This window comes from Mustela putorius, unplaced genomic scaffold (assembly GCF_011764305.1).
Source record: "Mustela putorius furo isolate JIRA1106 unplaced genomic scaffold, ASM1176430v1.1 tig00000129_pilon_pilon_pilon, whole genome shotgun sequence".
Lineage (NCBI taxonomy): Eukaryota > Metazoa > Chordata > Mammalia > Carnivora > Mustelidae > Mustela > Mustela putorius.
The window spans coordinates 1504936-1529586 of NW_025421290.1; the positions used below are offsets into that span (position 1 = coordinate 1504936).

At 35.5% G+C, this 24651-nt stretch overlaps 1 non-coding gene across 1 annotated transcript; it reads right to left on the reverse strand.

The window, feature by feature from the left end:
• Positions 1-2971: 2971 nt before the first annotated feature.
• On the reverse strand, positions 2972-3075 carry LOC123390620. Its single transcript, XR_006605156.1, has one exon. It is a non-coding gene; the product is annotated as a U6 spliceosomal RNA (small nuclear RNA).
• Positions 3076-24651: the final 21576 nt, after the last annotated feature.

Below are 24651 nucleotides of genomic sequence, written 5' to 3' on the forward strand. Positions count from 1 at the left end.
CCAAGCCTCTCCCCAGACCAATTAAATAAAAATCTCTGGGGGTGGGATCCAGACATAAGCATTTATTAAAGTTCCCCTGGTGATTCCTATATGCAGTCAAGGCCGAAAGCCAGCTTTCTAATTGGTGAAGCCAGAAACAGAAGCAAGAAATTTTGACTCTGGAGTCTAGGCTCTGCACGCTTAGAAAAACCACCTCCAGCCCTGTCTGCATATAAGGTAGGAGTCAGATTTGCCCTTCTCCTGGGTCTGATCATCTAAGGAACTAAGGTTTATGAAAAAAGCAAACCAAATGACTCAAAATAGTCCAGTATATATGTTTCTGTACATTAGCCAATAAAAAGTTAAAAGAAAGTTTCCTCCCCAAGAGCTGAACAATCACAGTTCGAGGCTCTTCTGCAGGACAGCAGGTCACTGCTGAAATGGCAATTGATTATATATACATTGCTCTGAGCACTCCTTAGGAACTGTTTCAGAAGAATGTCAGGTGAAAGGTTCACAGCACAACTTTTCACGGTTAATTAGCAGTTAGAATCACTTCAAGAAATCGAATAGGGAGGAGCAGATGGGCTCCCAGCTCACCTTGGGGCAGTAATTTGTATGTCCCAGCCATTAGTCTTGGTTGCTAACAACATCTAGAAGTAATGCAATCTTATATTTTTTGCTTATTTTCCATTTGGTTGCTAAATAATTTAACTCCAAAATCTAATTTCTGCTAAAAAAAAGAAAAATTAAATGAAATGTTTGTATCAGAGCTATTTAATTTCTAACATGTTGCCATAATTATCTGATATTGGTGTAAAACCATAAAACACACCTGATTACTTTGTTTTAAGTGCTCAGACAACACTGATATGCTCTGGTAAGTGAAGAAATCCTACTTCCAAATTACAAAGAACATTATATTTTATTGGCATCTCAATAAAATAAGTTACAGAGAAGTAAACATTTGCTTTGGGTTTTAAAAAAAGCTTTTATTTTAAACCTATCTCTTTATTTTGTTTTATTTTTTAATTAACATATAATGTATTATTTATTTCAGGGGTACATACCTCCTTAAATGGTTCTGTTTTTTTAACAAAACCAGTTGTAATATTTTAGAAAGCCAATGTGTTCTTTTTGTTGTGGAGGCAGTTTAGCATTGCTATGTTTTTAAAATAAATCTTTACTCCACAAACATCTATAGCACTCTGCAAAAGTTTTAAATCTTATTTACTAGTGCCATAGCTTTTGAGATTAAGGCATGGAAGTGGGGTCTGCCACAAACTCTTTTGCATTTTCTTAAATCTGTAGATGAAAGTGGCAAATTGACCTAAGAAGTTCTCTTTGAAAAGAAGGCATTACTTAAGTTTAACTTATTATTTTCCCAGTTGGAATGACAGAAATTGTTGGGTGACCTTTGTAGGGTCACTTATTGTCTCCGTGAAAATTTCCTCCATCCTAAGTAGAAAAAATACCTGCTGAGCTAAGGACTACGGTGAGACAATGCTTGTCAAACATTTTGTGCTACTACTCAGAAAGAAGTCAACCATGATAAATAGACTTTCAGGGCAAGTTTTCTAAAATTCACCTTGTGCCAAACTTTTCAAGTCCATCTACTCTTCTTCAGGCTTTTGCACTCCCATTAAGCTAGGATGATGAGCCAGAATTGGTTCTAGGTAAAATATTGCAGTTAAGAGTTTAAATTTTTACCTTGTCGTTTTGTTCCTTTCTCATTTGTCTACAATGTGTCTATGAGTTTCATCTTCTATTTACTCTAACATAGCACCAGATACAGGTTCACCTTCCTACATAAGGAGTGCATCTGCCAAAATCAGCCCCATTTTATGTCTTCCTTTGTTACTTGAAAAAGTGTTGTTTGGACTCTACCCCAAACCAATTAAATCAGAAACTCTGAGGTTGTAGCTTGGAGAATCTTTAGGTTTAAAAGCTCCCAGGTGACTCTAATGTACAGACTTGGCTAAGTACCACGGTCTTAAAGCCAAAACCATAGATTCTTAAGGGTCTAATTCTAAAGAGATAGCAGGTGAGTCAAAAAGATATTTGTAGACCAGAAATCCTTATAGGCTATTTATGAGCCCAAAAACTAATGAGAGGACTTTGTCTTATCAGCCTAAAAGATGACAGCAACTAAGCCAACAATAATTTTATCTTGCTATGAAATTCCTCAGCGGTGGTGACCTTTATTTTCTTTTGTCTCAGGCACTGCGGTCACCTGGAATAATCTATGGCACACTGACTGTATTATTATTCTCATTTTATCTGATAGTATAATGCCTACTAAGAAGTGACTAACTTTCTAATTTGGTGAGGGTGGGAAGGGTTCTGAATTTATTTGACAGTTTGTCACAGTGAATCTCTGGCTCTGAGAAACAAATTCTACAATCGCTGCCATGACAGTAGTTATCTGTTCTCCCTGCATGCTTTAGTTAACTTAGTGAATCTCTGCTTGCTTGTAGTTGTCTGTCTCTCTGTTCAGAACTAGGAGGACGTCCTCAGAATTGTAAGAGTACTGTGATGTTCATGGCCATGGTGACTTTGGGTTCAAAACCATAGTTTTCTAAATGAATTGTTTATTGAACATTGGACCAAGTACTAGAAAATAACAAAAACTGAGAGCTCTTTATGCTCTTGAAGTAAGAATTTACATATCTGTTGAAGATAGAAGCCTTTGGTTGAAAGTTATGTGATAAGGATCAATATGCTCATTTTTAATTTCAGTTTTTGAGCTCCTTTGAACTTAATACCCTGAACTTGATTATAGCAATACTGAATTAGTTGCTGTTTAATCAGTGTAGTAAAATGAAGAAAACTATAACATCTGCTTTCAGTCAAGCCCTTATCTCTTCCACTAAGTTACAGTTTAGAGGACATATCTTTTAAATGCATTTTAGGGGCATTCACCCTGCCTCACTCTCACTGTAACCTTTGAGAAGAGTGCTAAAAGGTCAAAGTCTAAGGATACTATTTTTTTTTTAATATGGAATGCTTCACAAATTTGCATATCATCCTTGTTCAGAGGCCATGCTAATCTGTGTATCTTTCCAATTTTAGTATATGTGCTGCTGAAGCAAGCACAAGGATACTATTGATTAACAACTTTAGGGGTTAAGTTTTCTTGTCTAATGCTGGAAGAGATCAAAATCTTTTTTCAGGTTTCCAGTCTCTGGCTAGCATATAAGGAGCTTGGAAGTTGCCACTCTATCTTAACAAGTAAAAATCAAAACAGACTAAAAAAATCAACAGTTCTTGGATCTGTAGGCGAGGAGAGACACAGGAGAAACTACTGTCCCCAAGATTAAGAGTCAGACAAATACAGGGTATAGAGTTCCAGAGAGTAGAAGAGCAGGAGTAGAAACCAGGTAACCTGTGCAAGGGTAAGAAAACCTGAACTATAACTGACAAATTGCTAGAGGTTCAGGGTAGACAATTCTGAGTGTTAAAAACTCTAGGGTTCCCAGTTAGAGGCCCACAATATGTGAGATTTACCTCCAGAAATGTGACCAGATTCCTACAGTAAATATGGAAGAATAATTCCCTAAGGTATCTTGCGGAGGACGGAGCAAAGAAAAACTTTGAATTCCCAAGAGCATTCTATCCTTCTTAAGAAGGTTTGGCCTCAGGAGTAACTAGCTTAATGGGAGTCTTATTTACCAGGGATCATCAGAGCCCAGCTTAACTGGGGGAAGGAAAATAGAATCTAACGCCAGCATCATCTAGTTATCCTCTACCACCTAAGTGGTGAGAAAAAAAACCCTAAGAAATATTTGTGAAGTTTACTGTGCAGAGGTATAGCCTCACTAAAAGCCTGAGACTTAAACAAAGGACCAAAGAATGCTTTCCCTCAACACCATATTACTAAAGGTCTTTTTACAGTAGTCCCTTTTACCCAGCACCTCGTATCTGGCTCTCAAAAAAATAACTGAAGGCCTATGAAAAGGCGAAACACAATTTAAAGAAATGGAATATGCATCAGACCTACACATGGTAGAGATATTTGAATGAAAATATATTTGATCCTTTCAGTGGTTCTTTGGTTGTTCTATGATGTATATTTCTGGAATATTATTTCTTAATTGTTTTTGAAAAGACCATTTTATAGATGTTTCTAGGCTTTAAAAGTTTTAGTCAAATACCTAACGGTTTTAGAAGAAACTGGTTTTCTACTTGATGTGTTACCACCATGAGCAAGATGAAATACTGATGATCAAAGATGACAACTGTAGCTTTAGGGACTTGGGTTCTTTGGCTGGCCTGCTGTAAACAAAATGATCTATGACTTATAGGTGGCTTAGTCCACTTGTCAAAGCTAGGGTTTGGGGACAAGTTCTTTTTAATCATAAATATTGGTCCAGGTGGATGTTTAGCATATGTAATTTATTTGTAATCAAAGTACAATTTATTTCTATGTTCTGTGACCATGAAAACCTACTCAAAGAGCATGGAGCCTGACTCGGGGCTCTATCTCACAACCCTGAGGTCATGACCTGAGCTGATATCAAAGAACTGGATGCCTAATCAACTGAGCCAGCCAGATGTCCCTGGAGTGTCTCTTCTTAATATCTTCTTCAAGAACCAGGGATACTAATAGGCAAGTGAAGCAGAATTTAGGTACTATTTGGAATCCTCCCATTTCATTATGATTAATCCTCTTCTGATTAATTTGGCCTAGCTTTCCAAATTCAGTTTCTCTTAAATTTCAGTTTACTAGAGTAAGGAAAATGCTATTTGAAATAACTATAATAAAAAGACCAAATTCTTGTGAGAAATGTTGAGCCCTCATATAGGAATAGTTTCTATGAATTGAGTCACAAGAGCTGCATTTATTTTATGAGTTCTTGGGTAGGTCGGAAGATTTAGATAAGGTTTAGGAACCAAATGGCAACAGTATGTTCTGGGTCTGTCCTCATTCAAGAGGCTGGAAAAATACTTTCCAGCTCATCTTTAATTGGCCTTTTGTATCCTAGCATCATAATTCACATTAAATGGACACTGAGTTAAAGTACTGCTGTGCTATCTGGACATTCACATTAGTGTATCAGACCTTTGCTAGCTTCATAGGATTTACCAAGATAGGACATGGACATTTGAGGTATTAATAACTGACAATATTTTATTTGGCTAGTTGTTTTTAGTCTCTATAGTATGGCGACATAATGTTTTATTCCTTTCCTGCAAGGTGTGCAAGTTTTTGAGTTATACATTGTAGCCTTCTTTTATCCCTTAAAAGTAAATTATTATCAACATTTAGACTATAGTTTAATACATTGATGCCTATGTTTACTGTATTTGCATGCTGGAAAATTACACTTGTAAAAAGGTTTTTCTATTAAAGATTTTTCAGTTTATTTAGATTCAGTGATTTCTTTTTCAGAAAAACACAATCTTAATAGTTCGCATGCAATGGAAGTAGAATCTGAGGCTTTTAGGGAATCATTTAAAGGAGCATTATGCATACAATACTTTTATAAAAGGCGAGTCCTAGAAGATGGTCGAACCACTAGATGGAAAGAAAGCTCCTGCGTCCTGAAATGATAATATGAAGCAGAGCAGCAACACTCCTCCTCCCCAACATACTGTAAATGAACATTTGACATGTATATGTCTATTAACTATGACATGAGAAGGAGAAATAAACTAATATATTAAGCTACCAATATTTGGGGTTGTTTATTTTAATTTTATTTAACTTAGTGAATCTGTTTATTTAAAATTAGTTGACTTTTTGTTTAGAATTACTAGAAAGAAATTTCTTGGAATTGAGAACATTATATTCTAATTATAATATAAAACCAATACCATTTATCAGATGTATTTTAAATTAAAAGGCCAAAGTTTTAAAATACATAGGAATATATGGACAATGTTGTGTTACCCATTGAAATGTAGCTAAACTAACTGAATGTATTTGGAGATAGTACAATTATGTGTTGCCAAAGCAATTCTGTTCTAGTGAACTGAAGGGCCTGAAAAAATTTGTTGATGACAGAGCACCAAATTTTCACAGTGGGGAAAAATGGTAGTTGTAAAGAAAACTAGAAGTTGACATATTTAGAGATAGAGATGAGTCATGAATTAATATAGTGATACCAGGGATTAAAGTTTAATGACATATTAAAGAGATACTCTATAAAATAATGAGTCTAATGTTCTAAGTCGGTCAAAACATTTGAATATTTGTTAAAAATATAGACTCTTGGGTCTCGAACCAGACTTACTATATTAAAATTTCTATTTTTAATATGATTATATGAGAATGAATTTTTTGTGATGCTTAACTAAAATAATTATGGGAGGTTATTATACTAGTGCCTAGCATATAATAAGCATCCAATAAATATTAGTCACTGATATATTGAAATTCCTGTGCACATTAAAGCTTGCAAAATGTTCTTAGGGAAATGGATCACAGGGTGTGATTACCATTTTTACAAAAATTGATATTAAAGAACAGTTGGTTAGCCTAATAGAGGATTAACATACATGGAAATGGTCTTACTTATACTTGGAAAGGGGACAATGGGCAAAAGAATAACAAAGTTCACCTCTGCTTTTTCATTTCTACACATAGTTTAAGTTGACAATGGACCGAGTGGTCTGATATTAATCCGTATAAGGAATACAAGAACAACATGTTTTGTTAATAAGTTACGTTTTGCTTTTAGTTAAAACTTGAGTGGTTAATGAGCTGTTTCCCGGGAGATAATTGAAAGTATTAGGCTGGAGGTCATGGCTAGATAGGCAGGCAGATTTGAGTGTCAAGGACAGACAAATGGCTTTAGACATACAGCCAGAGAGAGTCTATAAAATTACGAAGCTGAGAAATAGAGTCTAAGATTAAACATTGGGGGACACCTACTTTAGGGGGAAGAGAAAGATGACAGAATTAGATAAAATGAAAACAGCCTAGTCTGAGACTAGAGCAGGGAAAAGGTAGAATGGTGTGTCCTGGAATTTAAGAAAGTAAGTTTCAAAAGAGAGGTTAGCCAGTGGTAAGAAATTTTACAGATATTGAGCACGAGAGTTTTGATCTTTTCACTCAAGCTGAAAAGTTCTCTTCTTGGATTTGTATAGTCCCTATCCTGTGCATAAGACTATGGCTTAATTTATTTGGAATTCCCTGTGCCTAGAACAAATCTTGCATTTTTTAATTCCTTCAAGACTCATGGAGGCTTTCTTGAGAGGCAGAAACTATGTCTTTGGGAAGCTGGGATGATTTTTAATATTTATTTTTGCAAGGTGTCTACCAAGTCTCTGTATCATGGCAGAACTAACATTTAAACTCTTCTCCTGCAGACCTTCCATGCTTGGTTTTAAGATTTGTTATGGCTTGGGGCACCTGGGTGGCTCACTTGTTAAGTGTCTGCCTTCAGCTCAGGTCATGATCCCAGGGTCCTGGGATCAAGCCCTGCATCAGGCTCCCTGCTCAGCGGGAAGCCTGCTTCTTCCTCTCCCACTCCCTCTGCTTGTGTTCCCTCTCTCACTCACTGTATCTCTCTCTGTCAAATAATAAATAAAATCTTAAAAAAAAAATTTGTTATGGCTTTCTAAAAGTAGGCTCTGCTCTATGGTATGGTTGTTACTCTTGAGGCACAAGCTTTCTGACGTCTCATCTGTATGTTCAAGGTGTTAATGAACTGTTTACCTGGTCTTTCATTATGGCTGGCTTGAACTCCAGTGTCCCCTTGCACTGCTTGATATCTCGAATCTCTCTTCACTTTTAACCCATAGCGGATGCTCTCTAACTTCAGTCTTTCCCGGTGTATATGCAGCCCATTTCCTAGCCAAGGAACCCTATATGGGGAACCCTATATTCTGCATAGAATTCTATGTCTCGTTCTGTGAACGGATCCCTTCTCATAGGTGCTCTGCCCCCACAAACTTCAGTGGGTCCCCAGCTGCCATGAACTCTGATCTTCACTTTCTTAGCTCAGTGGAATTGCTGTATGTTCCTTGGTATCCAGCTCATTGTGTTGTGATTGGGAAATCGTCCCTGGAGAGAAGGACAGGGCAATTGTAGGGCTTACTACATGAGTATCTCATCTCTAAGAAATCACAAGATTTCACTGATTATTGTCCTGTGCCTGAAAAGAGTTGTATGTATTTTCTAATTTTATGGTAATTTACAGGAGGGGGGCTAGTTTGGTAAATATTTATTCCATCATAGTCAGAAGCAGAAAATCCCTAAGTTCATTCAGTCTTGAAATCTCAAAATCTTCTTTGGTCCCTTTCTTATCTTTAGGTTCTCACCCAAAAACAAATCCTTTCATTCTTCTTTTGAATGCTGTTTGTAACTATTCACTCATTTCTGTGGTCAGTGCCACCATCCTGAGACCATCATTTCCCAAAACCTCTATGACTGCAATACCTTTATAAGGAGTCTCTCACAGCTGATACATTTTACTTTAATCATATTATTTGTTAACATAGGTTCTCTAATTACTCAGTCTATACTATTTTAGTCAGAAAGCTCAGTTCTTCCTTAGTTTATCTTTAAATTATCTTATAGTTTTACTTCTTATTGTACCCCTTATTTATAGTAGTTGCTAGAACATCTCTGTGATCCCTAGACTTTGCTTATATTATTTTTCAGTGAATGCTTTGATTCTTCAAAACTAGTTTTTCAACAAATATTTAAGTGGCTAACATGGGCCAAACATCATTTTAGATTATAGTATTATAGTAATGAACAAGATAAAACAAGGTCCATCACATCACAGAATTTACATTTTAGTGCAGGAGATAGAAATTGAAGAACTATTCACATAAGTATTAATTATGCTTGTTTTAAGACCTACAGCACAGAAGCCCACTGTATCTGAAGTGTATTTACCATGCAGCCCTATCTTATACTTTGAGTGCATTTCTCTGGGGAATTAGATTTGAGTATCTAAGGAGTGGTAGAAGTTAGCTTGATAAAATATGATGGAGGGCCACTTTCTAGGCAGATGGAACAGCAGGAGAGAATACTCCAGGGAAGGAAGGAACATGTCCCTGGGGTAACTGAAAGGAGCAGTGAACCTAGAGTACACTAACCAGTCACTGGAGAGCAGTGGAACTGGTAAATTACCATAGAGTCAGATGATACAGTCACTCAAGGTTACAAGGACATTTCTGGATTTTATTCTAAGAGTAAAGAGAAGCCTGCAGGTCACGTCAAAATGGTCACCAAATTTGTCTGCAAGCTCTGGAACTATTAGATATCCCCTTTTTCTACTCTTCAAAAAGTTCCCCGTGGAGATGGTGGGCTGCAGTAAAGACAGATGTGCCATTTGGAAGCAGGTAACTCAGTTTATTGAACATGGTAGCAGCCATGATTTTGGCAGTATGTAGCCTAGCACTGTAGTGCAGAGCCGCCACAAGGCTATTGATTCTTCATCTGTCCCATTTCTCTTTATTGGAAAGCCTGGCCTTTTGTTTGCTTTATTGTGCTTTAGACTATATTACATTATAGTGTTCCTCATGAAAAAAATGTAGTTTGTATTGGAGTTCTCATTTCCATGAGGATACAGTGAGGATTTGCCTCTATGACACTTTATTTTTCAAGATATTTATTTTTAAAATGTTAATGCTCGTGTGTGGTTAACATAGTATTATATTAGTTTCATGTGTATAATGTGGTGATTTGACAATTCTATACATTACTCAATGCTCTCTACATTACTCAATGCTTATGATAGGTGTATTCTTAATCTCCTTTCCCTGTTTCACTGATCCCCTCCCCCCACCCATCTTTCCTCTGGTAACCAGCAGTTTGTTTTCTATAGTTAAGGCTCTGTTTTTTGTTTTATCTCCTTTTTCTTTGTTTTATTTCTTAAATTCTCCATGAGTGAAATCCTATGGTATTTGTCTTTCTCTGACAGACTTATTTCGCTTGGCATAATACTCTATAGCTCCATTCACGTTGTTGCAAATGACAAGATTTCATTCTTTTTATGGCTCAGTAATATTCCATTTTGTATGTAGCACTTCTTTAAAAAAAAAGATTTATTTATTTATTCTTAGCATGAACAGGAGGGACAGAAGGAGAGGGAGAGAAAGTCTCAAGAGAGAATCTCAAGTAGACTCCACAATGAGCACAGAATCTGATGCTGGTCTCCATCTCATGAACCTGAGGTCATGACCTGAGCCAAAAGCAAGAGTCAGATGCTTAACCAACTGTGCCTGCCAGGCACAACTCCCAACTCCCTCTTTATCCATTTATCTATCAGTGGATACTTGGGATGCTTCCATAATTTAGCTATCATAAAAATGTTACAATATCTTTTGGAATTAAGGTGTATATATCTTTTGGAATTAGTGTTTTTGTAGTCTTTGAGTAAGTACCAGAAGTGTAATTAATAGAGCATATGGTAATTCTATTTTTAATTTTCTGAGGAAACTCTATACTGTTTAGAGTATCTAGTCTGTTTATGTTCAAAGTAATTATTGATAGGTATGTATTTATTGATTTCAATATTTGTTTTATAGTTGTTTTTATAGGTCTCTCTTCCTTTATTCTCTTGCTATCTTTTCTACTGGTTTGGTGGCTTTCTTCAGTGATATATTTGGATTCTTCTCTCCTCCTTGTTTTGGATGTCTAAATTTGTGGATTTGTTGTTACTGTTAGGTTTATATATAATGTCTTATGCATATAGCAGTTGATACTAAGTTGATATTAAACTAATGTCACTTAAGTTTGAACCCATGCTTTGCTCCTGTCCCCCTCCACCAGTGTTTTAGGTATATAATGTCATAGTTACATCCTTTTATTTTGTGAATCCCTTGACTGATTTATATATATATATTTAATTTTACTGCTTTTGTGCTTCCTACTCTTCTTACTTACCATTTTCTAATTCCTTGCTATTCAAAGTGTATCTCATGGACAAATAACACTAGAATAATCTGGGAGTTTATTAGAAACACAAAATCTGAGGACTATCCCCAGACTTACTGAATAAGAATCTGCAATTTAACAAGATCACTAGTTGATTCATATGCATATTAAAATTTAAGAATCGCTGCTCTAAACCCTGCCACCAGCGTTGCCTCTTCATTCTCCATTATCATTCTGTGCATCTTTCATGTTACACATCTGGTCATGCTGGGAATTATTAACTTGTCAAGAGTCAGGGATTTAAAAAGTGCTGTAAGATAATGAACAGATTATACCTGGGATCTGTGGGGAGCAGTCATAACTAACAAAATTCTCTTAATTGTGTTAATTTGGTGAGTGTTGCTGCAGCAGCAACTATTAATAAATCCATTATTTCTTTCATGGTGCCGTTTGCTTTCTTGGTTTCTAGCTGTTGCCTCAGTTGAGGGCCATTTTCCTGAATGTTCCAGGCTGCTGCCTAAAGGATGTCCTTAGCACAGTATCATCAACCCAACACTGATGCACCTAGCTGAAAATCTACCTGTTTTATCTCTTCAATGCTGTTTTTAGGCAATCAACCACTGAGTTGAGCCATGGTTTAGGCTGTTGTTAGCCAAATTTCTCTTTTTCTATTTTTCTTCCTCATTCTTCATCAGTAGCTGCTATGCCCAGATTTTAGGACAGACCAAAAAGGACCCATAGAATTAGGCAATTTATTAATGCTCTTGGCTCTGTCCAGAATATATATTGGTCAGGAAGAAAGGATTTAATACTTTTTTCTCCTCTCCCAGTCCCACAGCTTGGCAACCTGCCTGCATCTCTGGTTCTTTTTACCTGTTTCCAAACTCCTTTCTGTTTTTCTCTTTCTTTAATTTTTAATTTACTTTCTTTAATTTACTTCTAACCACTCATCTCCTGCCTTAGTTAATTCAACATAAAACTAACTTTTAGTGGCTCATAGATTCTACAACTACAAATTTTGGTTACATAGAATCATTACCCCTCCAATTAAAATGCAAGTTATTATGAGAAAATAATTTATCAAAGTAGAAATCAGTGTTCATATAAATTATAATTTAAACTCTGTTTGAATTTTATTATTCAGGGTTTTCTAGAAAGATGTTAATTAACATGGAATTTGATCTGCATATTGAACAAATTTACTTATTAAAATGGAGTTCATATGTATTGAGCTGAATTTTACTGGAGGGAAATAAGGCTCTTTAGTAATTTGAATTCTATTTATAAGATAAATACTTTTATAGTTTTCTAAGACTAGGTGAACATGCAAAGTGGTAGAATTAAGCCAACTGAAAGAATGAATGGATATAACTTTTTTCTACTCTGAACCTGTGTTGTTCTCTAAATAGCAGGGTGCTTTTTCAGTAATTCTTTCTCTTAAAATTCTGATTTCATAAGTCAAAGTGAACTGGATCTACTTAGTGTGATTTTTCTGAAGTCATTAGTTCTAACCCTAGACTTACTATTATTTATAATTATCTGTGTTTGGCAAAGTTGGACAAAAATATGTTTAACTGTTTCATTCTGGATTTATCTTGAGAACTCACCATGAGAAAAAGAAATTTCATTAAAAGTAACAATTCTTCTGAGATTTGTCAAAGTAATTTTTAAAAACTTTAAAACATACAATACTCTTTTTCTTAGTATGAATATTTATACAGAGCATTTATACCTGTTCTTGGTATTCTTTTTGTGTGTGTGTGTGTGTGTTCTTACTATTCTAAACCATTCTAAGTTTAAATGTGCAAGATAGTGATGTCATTAGGTATAGGAAATGCTTGTTGAAAAAGAAAAAAAAGGAAGGAAAGAAAAGCTTTCTTTCTTTTATTTTTTATTCTTTTTATTTAAATCCAGTTAATTAACATATGGTATGTTATTAGTTTCAGAGGTAAAGTTCAGTGATTCATCAGTCTTATACCAAGCATTCATTATATCACGTGCCCTCCTTAATGTTCATCACCCAGTAACCCCAGCTCTCATCCCCCTCCCCTCCAGCAACCCTTAGTTTGTTTTTCATAATTAAGAATCTCTTATGGTTTGTCTCCCTTTTTTATTTTGTGGTTTCATTTTTCTCCTTACTTTCGTTTCTTAAATTCCACATATGAGTGAGTTCATATGATAATTATCTTTCTCTTAATTTGCTTATCATATTACCCTCTTGTTCCATCCATGTTATTGCAAATGTCAAGATTTCAATTTTTTGATGGCTGCCTATTATTCTGTTGTGTGTGTATATATATATATGTATATATACATATATATACACACCCCACATCTTTATCCATTCATCTGTCAATGGACATCTAGGCTTCTTCCAAAGTTTGGCTACTGTGGACATTGCTCCTGTAAACACTGGGGTGCAGCTGCCCCTTCAGATCACTACATTTGTATCTTTGGGGTAAAAACCTAGTAGTGCAATTGATAGATCATAGGGTAGCTCTCTTTTAAACTTCTTGAGGAACCTCCATACTGTTTTCCGGAATGGCTGTACCAGTTTGAACTCCCACCAACAGTGTAAGAGGGTTCCCCTTTCTCTGCATCCTCATCAACATTCGTTGTTTCCTATGTTGTTAATTTTAGCCATCCTGACTGGTACAAGGTGGTATCTCATTGTGGTTTTGGTTTATAGTTCCCTGATGGCGAGTGATGTTGAGCACTTCTTCATGTGTCTCTTGGCCATTTGGATGTCTTCTTCTAGCCTTTATCTGATAAGACATTTGTAAATATCTTTTCCCATTCTGTAGGTTGTCATTTGGTTTTGTTGACTATTTTCTTTGCTGTGCAAAAGGATTTTATCTTGATGAAGTCCTATTAGTCCTTGCCCTTAGAGATGTGTCCAGCAAGAAGTTGCTGTGGCCGAGGTCACAGAGGTTGCTGCCTGTGTTCTGCTCTAGGATTTTGATGGGTCCCTGTCTCACATTTAGGACTTTCATCCATTTTGAGTCTGTTTTTGTATATGGTGTAAGGAAATGGTCCAGTTTCATTCTTCTGCATGTGGTTGTCAATTTTCCCAACACCATTTGTTGAAGAGATTGAAAAGTTTTTTCTTTCTTTTTTATTTTGAAGATTTTATTTATTTATTTGACGGACAGAGATATCAAGTAGAGAGAGAGGAGGATGCAGGCTCCCCGCTAAGCAGAGAGCCAATGTGGGGTTCGATCTCAGGACCCCGGGACCATGACCTGAGCCGAAGGCAGAGGCTTTAACCCACTGAGCCTCCCAGGCACCCCTGAAAAGTTTTCTTTTGAAAAAAATTTTCTCTTGCAGTCCAGTTTTTTGATGAGGTGCTCCACTAAGCCTGTCTGCAACATGAAGTCTGATAACGAAATTCCTCCCAGGGATGGAAGACTATTAGGAATTGCATACTCAAATATCTCCAGGATTAAGGCATGCTCTAGATCAGATGGGAACTCGGGCCTGGAGAATGCATGTAACACATGTGGCATGCCTTATTATAAGAATCAGTACATGCCTTAAGTTATAACTTTCCAAAAAGTATGTATAGTTCATACAGTCCAAATGCAATCTACCAGAGATAATTTTTACTATAAGTTGCCTAATAACAAAATTGATATTCTATCTTTATCAGTTTTTCAGAAAAACTAGAGCTAAGCAGAGTTCAAATTTTCATGCAGAAGGGAGATAAAGTAACAACACATAATTGAAAGTAACCATAATGACAATAAAACAGTGATTGCAATAGTTGTAGAAACTTTCCTTAGTAAGAATTGAAAGCCTTACCCTTCCTAATCTGACAGTGAGCAACCACAGAGGGGATATGAAAGTGCCTGTTGTGTAACACCAAAAGTCGGTATGTGGCCCAATAAGCAGTCAGTGCAAGTCAGAGACTGAAGGAATAGGTAGATTGAAAGAGGGTGGGTCTACGACCTTAAACAAAAACTCCACTTCTGTCCATACTGACTAGATGTTTTTATTAATCTTTGGTGAAGAAAAGTTTATTTTGTGGTGAAACAAGGCTGTTTCTGAGTTATACTTAGTAAAATTAATTGCTTTGGTGCCCAAGTTAACTGTTAAATATATAACATTGTTAATAAGTATGTGTATAAGTTGAAGTTGCATCTTCTTAAGAGTATGAACCCTTGGAGTCAGACTGCCTGCCCTTGTTGGATTTTGTGACCTATGTGACCATTGGACATTTACTCCACCTCTTATGCCTCAGTTTTTTATCTGAATGTGAAGATTATAAATATATCTTGGGTTATAGGTTTATGGTTATAGGTTTAGGTTAGGTTATATAGGTATAGTTTATAGGTTTATAACCCTATAGTTATAGGGTTGTGTGAAAATTAAGTAAGCTGATGTAAGTAAAGATCTTAATAAAATGCCCTGAGTATAGTAAAATCATTAAACAAATGAAAGTAATTCTTAGTAAATAGTTAGACAAATGTAGTTTGTCCATAATATTGTTTAGATTATTTTACATTTATTATCATTAATAATGCCCAGAATTAATGACCCCTCTGAAATAATAATAAATGTGTTTGGTCTCTGCTACCAGTTCCTGGTATAGAGCTCCTTAAACCTTATAAATAGAAGTACCAGGAAGATCTCTTTTAATATTTGATCTTTGAACCCTGACATAGAGGTCCAAAGACACTTGTAACTTCTTAAGCAATGAAGACAGCATCTGACACAGAATTCCTAATTCCTTTGGAACTTCCTGAATGATAGGAGTGTGTTTTGTTCTAATGAGACAGCTCTTGGTGGGCTCCTGGATAGGGTATGATCACCAGAAAGATCAAGCCATGATTAAACTTCATTTGGGAAGTTCAAACCAGGTAGAAGGGAATGAAGTGAGTCCCGATGGGCACAGTGATCTCCTAAACCAGTGATAAAAAACATGGCTGTATATGTGAGTTGATTAGAAAATGTTTACAAATACATAACCCCACGCCCCACTCCACACACTTACTCCAACTGTATGTCTGAGAATGGTTCTCTTAGAGACTGCCAGATGTGCATCCACAGATGTGGTCATTGAGAACTGGTGGTCAAGACCACCAGTTAGTGCCTGCTATATCACAGGTTATTTAACTGGAACAGCACAAAATTAGAATTTGGCATATACTGTGTGTTACCATTGAATATATACCATGATTTATTTCTTCTAAACATTATTTTCATAATTCAGAGTAGGAATATCAAGGTTACAAATGTCCAGACTTCCCAAAAGCATAGGTAACTGAGGCACTGACTGCAGGTTAAGACTCCATAGCCACTTGGAAGATTTTCCGATGCATTAAAATAAGGATGCAAAATGCTATTGATTTCTAATGTATGGTGGTGTGGTGTGGTGTGCGTGTGTGCATGTGAATGTGCAAATGGATATTTATTGTATCAGGTATGTCAACAGTGCCTAGAAACTCTTCCTCATGCATGGACTTTATGCTCAGAAAAGCAGTCCTATACTATGATTTGGACAGTAGTGGTCACTGGATGGGCTGGGAATAGGCACTTCACTTTAACGCAGATCATACCTTAGTTAGTGATTTGTGAGGTAACTTGGTTTGACAGATTCTGGACATATGACATTGGGAACTTTCCACATGGGGAAAAAAAATGGCTCATATATAGAATCCTTATAAAAATTTAGTTGACAACATCTCTTCTTATTTTAGAAATACCACCTAACATTCAGAATTTGTGTTCCTTCAAGTAATATAGAAAATATTTAGTCAAGTCAGTCCATTTTCCTCTGGAATTAGGACTGGGAAGTACAGAGAATAATGGCTGGTTGGTGAGAAGTGAACAAGGGAGCAGAGTGTAGAGAAAAACATTCAAGAGCTTAGTAGAATCAGCTAATGGTAAATTCAGAGATTACGCCACAGCTTTCCTCAGTCCGTGCATTGACCAGTCTGTCCAAAGAAACCCAAGGCCTGGTAGCAACTGAACCAACAGTGGGGAAAAACAAAATAAAACAAAACAAAACAAAACAAAAACAAAAAAACCCAACTATCTGTTGATATTGAGAGGAGAGACAGCACTGCTATAAGTGTCACCAACCAAAGCTCCATGAAAGTCATAGGTATAGAAGGAGATACCAAGATGGCCAAGCGTTAGAACAGTTACTTAGCCAACCTTTCCTTTCCTTACAAGTCAAAAGGTCAAAAGATTTATGAACACATGTACTCATTCCAATGTAAAGCAAGATTTAAAAAAACATAAAGATTTAGGCTAAGATCATACATTTTCCACTAACGTTAAACTTTTAGCAGTCTGTGTCCTATTTACTATGGGGCATTGGGTCAGGGTAGACAATTGACTTAAAGGAGTAGAGGAAATGTTTTCAGGTGATGGAATTTTTCTGTCTTGGTGGGTGGTAGTAATGGTTACATAATTGTGTACAATTCCCCAAATCCATCAATTCATATACTTATAATGGGTGAATTTTATCTAATGTAAATTATCCCTCAATAAAGCTGGAAACAACCCCCCCTCACTCAAAAAGTGGTTTGAGGGGTGGGAGTTTAAGAGGTAGAGGAGACTGCTTCAGTTGTAGGAAAGTAAAAGTTTAGGTCAGGTGCTTGTATCTCTGTGGAAGGGCTAATTATACCTAAACTCTTGAAGTAGAGGGACCTTCAAATTATGGCTTAAAAAGATTGGACAGAACCTATTATCCTAAGTGTCTTATAGAATTAATAATACTGTAGGAAATTTATGAGATTTAAATTCTATAGGAGGTACATTGAGGAATTAACTCAGAGTGATTAAGCAGTCATCTTGAGGTTACAGAAAGAAACAATAAAATAAGAAAATGACAAAAAAATTTTTGTTGGAAATTGAGTCATTTGGGGAAAATGTAAAATTTTTTTCCCAGTTCCCTGGAATTGGATAGAATGAAAGTTGTTTACCTTTCATTAACTGGAGATATGTAGAGTTCCCAAACTTTAGTATTTCAAAACCACATATTATATTCATTATTGAATATTCATTTCACAGTTAACTTACAGTTTCTGTGTCATGATTCCCTCCTTTCTCTCCAGAACTCAAAATTAGTTGTATAGTTGCCACAAGTTTTAGACTAGCTGATAGAGAGTCTTAAGCATTTAAAAATAGCAAATGGTCAGATCTGACCTTTGGATTCTGATAGCTGAGGGGTAATTGCTTTGAAATCATTACCCTTCCAGGGAGGAAAAGTTTGCTGAACATTGACCCCCTGCTTAAATAAAATGGGGTTATTTATTCAATATCAGGTAGATCTTTTGACACTTTCATGCCAAGTGTCATTACCTCTGTCTGGCCTGTGGATTGCTGAATGCTCTGTAAGTGTGGTTTAATAGCTTGAATCTGTCACAAAATATTTATAACTTTTTTTTTTGCACTTTGAAGATTTTGAATTTTACTTATAACCATATTATTAATGAAATGGCTTATATGGAAGATGCCACAGTGTATCATATTTACCTTGTGCAAGTACAATTATTCTAACAAAAGTGTGTATTTCAGATCATTTTATGAAACTTAGGTAATATCTAGTGAAAATATTTGGTCAACCATTTAGTCATCATCTTTTATAAACTTTAAAAGGATGATTCAATTTAAAGAATTATTTTTTTATAAAAAATAAAAAAAAATAAAAAATAATTAAAAATTAAAAAAAAAAAAAGAATTATTTTTAAGTCAAATCCACATTCTAAATAAAAATTTTAGACTACAATTTAAAGCAGAATGGAGTCAGATTATAAGAAATATAATAAGTTAACTTATTGAATACTAACAATTATGCCAGGTACTGTGCTAAGTACATATACATTAATGAGATAGCATTTCTAATCCAAAGGAATTTTTCTCTGTTCTTAGTATTTTCAAGTATCTTCTGAATACACACACACACACACACACACACACACACACATCTATATGCTATGGGCTGAATGTTTGTATACTCTCCAAATCTATATGTTGAAGCCCTAATTAACAATGTAATGGTATTTGGAGAAGGAGTCTTTGGAAGGTAATAAGGTTAGATTGGGGGGCCCTCATGATAGAATTAATGTCTTTGTAAAAAGAGAGACTGATCTCTGCTGAGGGCAGAGGCTTTAACCCACTGAGCCACTAGGTGCCCCAACTATAAGAATTTTTTAAAAGATTTTTATTAAAAAGTTCTACAGTAGATAGAAATTAGCAAAACAATAAGTGCTACTTTTAAAATCTAAAAATTCTTATTTAAATATCATATTTGGGCAAATAATCTAAACATACTAATTTTTGTAATCAAATACCTATTAACAACGTGAATGGAGAGTTTCAAGCAAAATGATTTAGAGCAATTACATAAATGTTAAGTAGCCATATAATATTAAATTGAATTTTAAGGAATCTTCATCAGTGGTATAACATAAAAATGTGTAGTTGATAGAGGTGTTCTGATTTTGTCTTTATAGATTTGCCTTTTCTAGACCTTTCATATAAAGGGAATCATAAATTGTAGTCTTTTGCATTTGGCATTTAGGTGGGCTCAATGTTCACCCATGTTGTAACATACATATATCAGTATTTTGTACTTCTGTATTGAACAGTATTTTATTTTGTTTATCCATTTGCCAGTTGGTGGACATTCAGATTGTTTGCAGTTTGGGGCTATTATGAATAATGCTGCTATGAAAGTGCATGTACTTGTCTTTGTACGGACATGTGTTTCTAGTCTCTTGGGTAGATTACTAAGTGTGGAATTGATGGTTCATATGATACTTGTATATACTTTTTTAACTCTGAAAGATACTGCTATACTGATTTCCAAAGTGGCTGTACCACTTTACATTCCTAGCCATCTCTTATTTACTAGCCATTTGTATGTCTTTTGGTGCAATGTCTAGATCATTTGCCCATTTAAAAATTGGGTTGTTTTGTTTCCTGATTCATGAATTGTAATGGTTGTTTGTAAATTTTTGATAGAAGTTCTTGGTCAAATATAGTTGACCCTTGATTAAGATAGGTTTGAACTGAGTGGGTTCTCTTCTACATGGAATTAAAAAAATATATATAAATATAGTACATTACTGTAAGTGTATTTCCTCTTCCTTATGATTTTTTTAAAAACATTTTCCTTTAACTTTATTGTAAGAATATAGTATATAATACATATAGCATACAAATTATGTGTTAAACATTTGTGTATGTTATTGCTAAGTCTCCTGGATAACAGTAGGCTATTAGTAGGTAAGTTTGGGGGGGGATCAAAAGTTATACATGAATTTTTGAAAGTGCAGTCGTTGGTACCTTGAGCTTCCCTCATTGTTGAAGGGCCAACTATATGTGTTTTCTGAATAAACCTTGTCTTCTTATTATCTTTTTCTTTTTCTTAATGGAGATTTTGAAATGTAGAAGTTTTTAAGTTTTATAGAAGCTAATTTATCAATTTTCCCTTTATGATTGTATTTTTTGTGCCTTATCTAGGAACTTTTTCTCAACCAAATTTTACAAGTTTTTTTTTTTCTGTTTTTTTTTTTCCCCATAATTTTTTTGTTTATGTACTTTACTTACATTGAGGTAATTATTTATTTTGAGTTAACATATATAGTGTGATGCATAAGGGTTTAAATTCACTTTTTTTTTTCTTTTTTGTATATGGCCATCCAGTTGTCTCAGCACAGTCTGACTTTACATCTTTGTCAAAAATCAATTGATCATAAATGTAAGGATTTATTTCTGGGCTCATTTATGTGCCCTCATTGCCCTCATTTCTGTTCTATAGATCTGTATACCAATTCTTTTTTTAAAAGATTTTATTTGTTTATTTGAGAGAGAGTGAGGGACAGGGAGAAAGAGAGAGAGCAAGCATAAGTAGGGGCAGGGGCAAAAGGAGAAGAAGGCTCCCTGCTAAGCAAGGAGCCCAACGCAGAACTCAATCCTAGCACCCTGGGATCATGGCCTGAGCTGAAGGCAGATGTTTAAAAGCCACTGAGCCAGCCAGGCACCGTGATTTATTCCTGTACCAATACCACACTGTCTTCATTTCTGTGGCTTTAGAGTAATTTTTGAAGTCCTTCCATTTTATTATACTTTTGCAAGATTGCTTTGGCTATCCATTCTTTGCATTTCTACATAAATTTTAGGATCATGTCAGTTGTCACACAAAAAAATTGTATTTTGATTGGGATTACATTGATTTTTATGGATCAATTTTGGGAAAATTGCCATTTTTACTATATTGAGTTTTTCAACCTATGAATATGAAATGTGTTCTCATTTATATAGATCTTCTTGAATTTGTTGAATATTTTATAGTTTCAGTATTCAAACCTGTACTTTTTTTTAATACTTGTTTCAAAAAAGTTTTTAAGTATATTTTTTAGTGTTGCTTGGATTGGGGTTACCTTCTTAATTCCTATATTTGCATTTTGCTAGAATATAAAAATACAATGAATTTTTATATATTGTTCTTATACCCTGACCTCTCCTAAATCCCTTTATTAGTTCGAGTAGTGCTTTTGTGGATTCTTTGGATATTCTATGTAGTTGACCTGTCATCTATGAATAAAGACACTTTTACTTATTACTTTCTAATTTTGTAGCTGTATTGCACTAACTAGAATCATTTAAACTTAAATAGCAGTGGTGGGAGTGGCCATTCTTGCTTTGTGCCTGATCTTATGGAGGAGATAATTCAGTCCTTGAGAGTTAAGTACATTCATTGTTCATTGTAGGGTTTTTTTTTTGTTGTGGTTGTTTTTATTTTTATTTTAATTAATTAATTAATTAGTTAATTTTTTACTTTCAAAAAGTAGTCTCTTATCAGGTTAAGAATCTGTCCTACCATTCCTTGGCTTTTGAGAGTTTCATTATGATTGGGCATTTGATTTTGTCAGAAGCTTATTTGGCATCTTTTTATATCATCATGTGTTTTTTTGTTGTTTTTTGTTTTTTTCATTTTTTTGTTTTTTATTTTTTTATAAACATAAAATGTATTATTAGTCCCAGGGGTACAGGTCTGTGAATTGCCAGGTTTACACACTTCAAGCACTCACCATAGCACATACCCTCCCCAATGTCCATAACCCAACCATCCCAACCCTACCTTCGCACCTCCCCTCCAGCAACCCTCAGTTTGTTTTGTGAGATTAAGAGTCTCTTATGGTTTGTCTCCCTCCTGATCCCATCTTGTTTCATTTATTCTTTTCTACTCCCAACCCCCCATGTTGCATCTCCCCCTCCTCAATTCAGGGAGATCATATGATAGTTGTCTTTCTCCGATTGACTTACTTCGCTAAGCATAATACCCTCTAATCCCATCCATGTCGTCACAAATGGCAAGATTTCATTTCTTTTGATGGCTGCATAGTATTCCACTATGTGTGTGTGTGTGTATATATATATATATATATATATATATATATATATATACTACTTCTTTATCCATTCATCTGTGGATGGACATCTAGGTGCTTTCCATAGTTTGGCTATTGTGGACATTGCTGCTATAAACATTCAGGTGCACGAGCCACTTTGGATCACTATGTTTGTATCTTTAGGGTAAATTCCCAGTAGTGCAATTGCTGGGTCATAGGGTATCTCTATTTTCAACTTTTTGAGGAACCTCCATGCTGTTTTCCAGAGTAGTTGTACCAGCTTGCATACCCACCAACAGTGTAGGAGGGTTCCCCTTTCTCTGCATCCTCGCCAACATCTATCATTTCCTGACTTGTTAATTTTAGTCATTCTGACTGGTGTAAGGTGGTATCTCATTGTGGTTTTGATTTGTATTTCCCTGATGCTGAGTGATGTGGATGGAGCACTTTCTCATGTGTCTGTTGGCCATCTGGATGTCTTCTTTGCAGAAATGTCTGTTCATGTCCTCTGCCCATTTCTTGATTGGATTATTTGTTCTTTGGGTGTTGAGTTTGTTAAGTCTTTATAGATTTTGGATACTAGCCCTTTATCTGATATGTCCTTTGCAAATATCTTCTCCCATTCTGTCAGTTGTCTTTTGGTTTTAACCGCTTCCTTTGCTGTTCAAAAGCTTTTGATATTAATGAAGTCCCAATAGTTTATTTTTGCCCTTGCTTCCCTTGCCTTTGGCAGTTTCTGGGAAGAAGTTGTGGCTGAGGTCGAAGAGGTTGCTGCCTGTGTTTTCCTCAAGGATTTTGATGGATTCCTTTCTCACATTGAGGACCTTCATCCATTTGGAGTCTATTTTCATGTGTGGTGTAAGAAAATGGTCCAGTTTCATTTTTTTGTATGTGGCTGTCCAATTTTCCCAACACCATTTGTTGAAGAGACTGTCTTTTTTCCTTTGGAAATTATTTCCTGCTTTGTCAAAGATTAGTTGACCATAGAATTGAGGGTCTATTTCTGGGCTCTCTATTCTGTTCCATTGATCTATTTATCTGCTTTTTGCCAGTACCATACTGTCTTGATGATGACAGCTTTGTAAAGTCTAGAAGTCTGGAATTGTGATGCCACCAACTTTGGCTTTTTTTTCAATATTCCTCTGGCTATTCGAGGTCTTTTCTGGTTCAATATAAATTTTAGGATTATTTGTTCCATTTCTTTGAAAAAAATGGGTGATATTTTGATAGGGATTGCATTAAATGTGTAGATTGCTTTAGATAGCATAGACATTTTCACATTTTTCTTCTAATCCATGAGCATGGAATATTTTCCCATTTCTTTGTGTCTTCCTCAATTTCTTTCATGGGTACTTTATAGTTTTCTGAGTATAGATTCTTTGCCTCTTTGGTTAGGTTTATTCCTCAGTATCTTATGGTTTTGGGTGCAATTGCAAATGGGATTAACTCCTTGCTTTCTCTTTCTTCTGTCTTGTTGTTGGTGTAAAGAAATGCAGCTTATTTCTGTGCATTAATTTTATATCCTGACACTTTACTGAATTCCTGTACAAGTTCTAGCAGTTTTGGAGTGGAGTCTTTTGGGTTTTCCACATATAGTATCCTATCATCTGCAAAGAGTGTTAGTTTGACTTCTTCTTTCCCAATTTGGATGCCTTTACTTTCTTTTTGTTGTCTGATGCTGAGGCTAGGTCTTCTAGTACTATGTTGAATAGCAGTGGTGATAATGGACATCCCTGCCGTGTTCCTGACCTTAGCGGAAAAGCTCTCAGTTTTTCTCCATTGAGAAAGATACTTGCAGCGGGTTTTTCATAGATGGCTTTGATGATATTGAGGTATGTGCCCTCTATCCCTACACTTTGAAGAGTTTTGATCAGGAAGGGATGCTGTACTTTGTCAAATGCTTTTTCAGCATCTATTGAGAGTATCATATGGTTCTTGTTCTTTCTTTTAGTAGTGTATTATATCACATTGATTGATTTGTGGGTGTTGAACCAACCTTGCAGCCCTGGAATAAATTCCACTTGGTCGTGGTGAATAATCCTTTTAATGTACTGTTGGATCCTATTGGCTAGTATTTTGTTGAGAATTTTCACATCTGTGTTCATCAAGGATATTGGTCTGTAATTCTCTTTTTTGATGGAATCCTTGTCTGGCTTTGGGATCAAGGTGATGCTGATCTCAAAAAATGAGTTTGGACGTTTTCCTTCCATTTCTATTTTTTGGAACAGTTTCAGGAGAATAGGAATTAATTCTTCTTTAAATGTTTGGTAGAATTCCCCCGGGAAGCCGTCTGGCCCTGAGCTCTTGTTTGTTTGGAGATTTTTGATGACTGTTTCAATCTCCTTACTGGTTATGGGTCTGTTCGGGTTTTCTATTTCTTCCTGGTTTAGTTGTGATAGTTTATATGTCTCTAGGAATGCATCATTTCTTCCAGATTGTCAAATTTGCTGACATAGAATTGCTCAT